Source organism: Mus musculus, chromosome 15, assembly GCF_000001635.26.
Source record: "Mus musculus strain C57BL/6J chromosome 15, GRCm38.p6 C57BL/6J".
Taxonomy (NCBI): Eukaryota; Metazoa; Chordata; class Mammalia; order Rodentia; family Muridae; genus Mus; species Mus musculus.
In genome coordinates, this window is record NC_000081.6 from 42783633 (window position 1) to 42789779 (window position 6147).

The window sequence follows — 6147 nt, forward strand, 5'->3', positions numbered from 1 at the left end:
ATATCTTCATATAGTTTCTTCATCCTCCGTTGTGAAACACTAGTAAATGAGCATTCAGCTACTTGACATGAAGACAGCTCATTGGGAATTAGTTGGGGAACATAGCCAAGCCTAAAACTGCTATCTTTCTTCATCTGTTAGAAGAGATATAGAGAAAGCACAGGGAATTGATGCTGCAGTTTGCACTCTTTTCTTGGGTGACTACAGGGTAGTGAGATAGTACCACAAAAAGGCAGCCTTCAGAAGGTTAAGAGAGTGTCAGATCTAGAGGACTCATAGTTCTTGACTAGAACTATTTAACAGCACAACCTGTAGACACATCTGGGCTAGATCATACATGAAAGGCATATCTAGGCTGCAGAGAGCACAGACAATCCACAACTTAGCAGTGTAAATACAATCCTAACTTTTTCTGTGTGCTTATGTACGTATTATCTGGGCATTTAGTTAATTTATCATCACTCAAGTGGATTCAGTCATATATAGAAATCTATCTAGATGAAATTTGTAGATCACTCATGTCATGAAACTTGATAGGATTCTAGATGGTACATATCCACTCATGTGATACTCTGGTGACAAGATTGTAATTATAAGGCTATATTGGCACAATATTATGCCTCAATTATGCACAGTTATGACTGCTGCTGTGAGGCAATAACTACCTGTCACAAGACTGCCAACACCTGAATCCAACATAACAACCTTGAGGGACAGTTTGGATTTTTCTCCAGTATTGACATATGAGCACTCACACCCAGACTTCCTTCCTCTGCCTGAACGTTCTAGAATTTCTAACATTTTTATGCATGGAGACTAACAATAACTAACAAGAAACAGTTAGAGGAAAATAACAGTACACAAAAGTTATCAATCAATCTATAATAGTGAACTTTAACTAAAGAAGCTTCAGTACCAGTCTAAACTGACCTAGAATATATTTTCTAAGCTAAATAGTAAGAAACTTTCCTCTTTCAAGAATATTGTTAGGGTTATCAAATGAGAATTTTACTTATCTGTTCTGGTTGTTTCATTGACTCCTATAGATTTCTGTTGTCTTAAAAGATTTAACAAGAACATGGAAATATCTAAACAGATTCTTTGTAATAGAAAAGGTTTCAGATACAATAAAAAGCACAAATTTAATGAAAAATCTAGAAGCAATTAAGAAATAAAAAAGAGAGAAGAAAATATTGATCTGCTTAAAAAGGATAGTGTACTGGCTGGTTTTGTGTGTCAACTTGACACAAGCTGCACTTATCACAGAGAAAGGAGCTTCAGGTGAGGAAATTTCTCCATGAGATCCAGCTGTAAGGCATTTTCTCAATTAGTGATTAAATGGGGAGGGAGCTTTGTGTACCATCCCTGGGCTGGTCTTCTTGGGTTCTATAAGAAATCAAGCTGGGCAAGCCAGGGGAAGCAAGCCAGTTAAGTAACATCCATCCATGAACTCTGCATCAGCTCCTATATCCTGCTTGAGTTCCAGTCCTGACTTCTTTTGGTGATGAACAGCAATGTGGAAGTATAAGCTAAATAAACCCTTTCCTCCCCAACTTGCTTCTTGGTCATGATGTTTTTTTGCAGGAATAGAAACCCTGACTAAGAGAGACAGTGAAGACCTTCCCAATTTCTAAATTGTCTAAATCTCTTAATAAGAAATTCTAGTATATTTTTAAAGAACCAACTCTTTGGTTTCCATAAAAGCCAAGTGAACTGAATTTTCTCTCGGGTAAAATCTGTATAAACAGTAAAGTATTAAGTACCAAGAAACAGTAAAACTGAGCTAATGATTAAAGATTGATATATAAAGTTGAAATAACTAATAACAAATTATGGACTGTAGTTACCAGAAAGAGCTAAGATATGTAGTTAAGAATAAGTTATCTTTCAACAGTCTGAAAGCGATGGCTCAAGGTAACTATAAAATAGAATATAGTGAGAGTTTATCCGGAAGCACATTGTCTTAGTCAGTGTTTCATGCTGGGAATAAACACCATGAACACAGAAACTCTTATAAAAAAGAAACTTCTAATTGAGGCTAGCTTACAGTTCCACAGGTTTAGTGCATTATCATCATGGCAAGAAGCATAGCAGCCCACAGGCAGCTGTGGTGCTGGAGAAGTAGCTGAAAGCTCTATATCCAGATCTGCAGACAGCAAGAAGAGAGGGATTCTGGGACTGGCTTAGAGTTTTGAAACTCTAAAGTGCACCTCCAATGATACACTTTCTCCAACAAAGCCACACCTTTTAATCTCTCCCAAGTAGTGCCACTCCTTGACAACCAAGCACTCAAATCTATGAGCCGATGAGAGCTGTTCTTATTTAAACCACCACAGTCACTGCGCATTCTCCAAAGCATAAATCAGGATGATAATGGAACAAATTTATGTGTAACAATGAAGATCTCTGGTCTAGAAAAGTTGAGAGTATAGAGAAATAACTCTCAATATCTATTTTCCAATAACTAAAAGGCTGCTGCACAAAAATTTAGAAGAGAAATCAGTATTGCTCTATATTTTCTCAAATGTTTAAAGGGAAAATTCGTTATAGTTAATAGTAGGTAGTAATGTCAGATTTTTATATAAAATGGCAAAAATAAATCTTACCTCAAAGACTATTCAAGAAAAGTGGTTCGTATAGTACTAAATTCGCCAACACTGAAAAATACTTGTAGAGAAGTTGGATCCCATGGAAAGACTGTGTGACAACTCATACACCGGAAACAAAGAAGGGGCAGATGACATAAGACCTTCTTTGAATTTAATAACCTCTGTGGTTCTTTTCCTTATATATTATGGCTTGAATACATGGGGATGTGGGCTGTTTGAGAATTAGTTCACGAGCCATTTTGTTTTTCTAAAGTTTTAAGACATTTTTCTTCAATTTTATGAGATATCTGATTAAACTTACTCTAGAGTAGAAAAAAAATTATCAAAAAAGTCATCTTAGGGAAACTAGAGGTCTGAATTGTTTACTTAAGAAAGAGATCTCAAACTCATGGAATTTAGGCATCAGGTATGTAATGAAATTTAATGTGGATTCTTTTGTTTCTGAAACACAGTGGGTTTTGTTCAGAGTCAAGAACTGAATTAAGGGACTTGTGCATTCTAAGCAAGTCCTTAGTGGGGTACACAATGGAGCCTCACTCCCAGGCCTTCTCAGCCTCTTGAACTTCTCTCTTGAGTAAATCTATGATGGCTTACCTAAGTTAATGCTAAATGCTTGTGACTGGGCTAAGGGATATTTTTTTTTCCACCTGGAAGCAGAGGGACTGGGATATTTAGGGGTCATCTGCAAAAGTATAGAGTTTCCATATCAGATATTAAAAGAAGAAAAAGATACTCTTTCCTAAAAAGCAAACAAGAACAAAAATAATAATAACTATAAAGAACAAAACCTACTGCTTCGATTCACATTCCATGAAAGGTAATTTCTCCCAACACTGAGGTAAGAAAGGAGCTGTGAACTGTGTGCAGAACCTGATAATACTATAGTACCTGGTGGTAGTTCTAATCAAAGAAAGCTCAAGTCATAATTCGATGCAAGCTGTCTCTGGTACATGCTCATCAAAAGATTTTTTTTTACACCACTAAGAGGAAATCAACTCCTAATGAATGACAGCCATGACAGCAGTGCTTGGACCTTTACAGTCTGAGGAACAGGCATTTTGCCTCCGTGGCCCTTACAGGTGCTCACTGTAGATGGTGCCAATTCTAAAATTGCTGCTTCTTTATGATGCCTATCCTTGAAGAGCACAGAATTTAAAATCCAGGGTTGGGCTTTTCTTTTTCTTTTTTTAATTTCAGAGAAAATCATAAATTTAAATTTATATGCAAAATTAATAAATTTTACGTTTTTGGACAAAACTATGGTTTAATCCTTTCTAGAAAAACAAACTATTTTTGTGCTTCATTTTATCACAGAGAACTCATTCTTCACCTTTAGATGCCAGTTACAGAGAACTTTCTTACATGCTTCAAAGATTGTCAAAATATTTGCTTTATTCACTGGGTAGTATTTTATAAGAAGAGTAACTATAACATTTGATTCATTTTAAGTGTCCCCCCCTCAAAAAAAAAAGCCCACAACCTCATGGTAAGTAAAGTTCAGAATATTCTATCTCCATATGAAACTTGGCTCATATATAATTTCAGATTCTAATGAAGATGAAAAAACAGAATAGAAACCAGAAAATAGTGCCCCTTGGTGTATCTTTATGCTTGATTAAAGATGATGGAGGTACTGAAAAGGCAGGGAAAAACCAAGTGAAATAGAGCAAGGGGCTGCAAGTGTCCAGGGGCGATTGGCTGTTGGCACTGTTCCCTGGGTCTAGTTCACCACTTCTGGGGTGTTTGTTTTACCAGAGGGAGAGATTGCTGGTTTATCTCTGAACATTTTGCACAAGTTAAATGTGACATTTTCTTTCCCCTCTTATACTGTCTCATCGTTGTGTTTCTGAACTACTGATAGCCCTAATGCTTTTTCCAAAAATAAAAGCTGTGGAACTAATTATTTTAAAATCAGCCATGAGTTATTTCTCTTGACTATTTCAGCAAGATGGCTGGTCCAGTGCAGTTAAATTAGCTTCAGGCTATTTTGATACTCAGTGAATGTTTACATATTGCTGCATTGCCATAAAAAGGTAGTCTTAAATGTTTAACCAAGCACTTGCTTCCTACAGAAAAATAACAAGAGTTTAGTTAGAATTTTTAGCCACAACCAACAACAAAACATTAGAATTTATTTAAACAAAACCTTTCATCATATAATTCTAGTTTTAGAAGACAAAACTACTTTTATTAAAATACTTATAATTGGTCTTTCCTTAAAAGTGAAATGTGTCCCAACATGCTCATGTATTTGAACACTTGGTCCCTTAGTTCCTGGCACTGTTTGGGGAAGTCGTGGAGTCTTTTGGACTTGGACTCCATCTGCCAGATGAAAGATCAAAGATTTGTGGCTTAAGTATTAAGTTTGATTTTGTCCTAACTGGATTCTCTGCCTCCTGATCCACCCAAAATTGAACTTGCAGTTGCCATAAGTTGTGACTTTGTAGGGATGAGTTTCTTTCCCTGTATCCTTTTAAATAATGGGTCCAAATAAATTTCCCCTTTCTCAAATTGCTTTGTCAGGTGTTGAAATGAAATGTAAATAACAACCTCTATTGTCATAATGTTTAAATTGATCTGGACAGTCGAGGAAGACAATAGTATATTCTGACAAAGAATTTACTGATATGCCAACCACTGCTTTTCATTTTTGTTTGATTGTTCATATGGGGCCATACTACAATGGGATCAAACCTAATGCCTTATGCATACTGAGCAGCTATAGCTCTGTTCAAGAACCACCCTATTATATGGCATATTTTCATATTCAGGAGACACAGTCTCTGAACCATAATGTCTACAATTTCCTTCTGATGACACACACTGGAAGATGTCAGAGATAGGCTATGCAATGGGAAATTGTCAGGCTTAAGAGAATCTATAAGTCCCATTAGACTTCAACAGATGAATGACTCTCCTGAAAAGCAGTCACATAAACAGAGATTTTTTCTTTCTGCAGAAAGACAGAAAGGCAAGGCCTGACCAGCTGTGGCAAGCTTCAAGAGCTAACAAGGACTTCAAGCTATAAACAGAGGATTTTTCATTTTGGTTAATTCATCCATTCCAGAGGCAATGTAACCAAGGATGCTTTCTAATGTTTATTAACATGTCTACTATTTTGTCACTTTCTACATATTGTCTCACTCATAGACCACTAGCTAAATAGAATCACTCTCTCTTTAGCTTTCCATAGAACTATGTATGTGCTATTATGGTAAAATTCTCAGCCTATCACAACTGAGATTATATTTATTATAACAGTCCCCATTTTAAAGGTATCAAAATCAGGGATGTAGACAAGGTATAACAGAGTTCAGTATTTAATAATGCAGAAAATGCGGCATGACTTTTTTATTCATTTGAGCAATGTAACTACTTGTTTTATTTCCTGCAACAGATTTCAAGTCAAGCACAGATTATATCTAGTGATTTTATATTATCTCTTGTAAAAACTCAGCACTGTATGCTTTGCCTGAACTCAAAACCCATTTGAAAATATAATATAACAGTTTATCAAAGTAAACCTAAAATAAAAACT

At 35.9% G+C, this 6147-nt stretch overlaps 1 long non-coding RNA gene across 1 annotated transcript in view; it reads left to right on the forward strand.

Moving 5' to 3' along the window:
* Positions 1–5733, forward strand: part of Gm41314 — an 84611-nt gene extending 78878 nt beyond the window's left edge. The window contains exon 4 of the long non-coding RNA XR_875324.1: positions 5569–5733. This is a non-coding gene — a long non-coding RNA (predicted gene, 41314). The remainder of the gene's footprint in view (positions 1–5568) is intronic.
* The last annotated feature ends 414 nt before the right edge of the window (positions 5734–6147 follow it).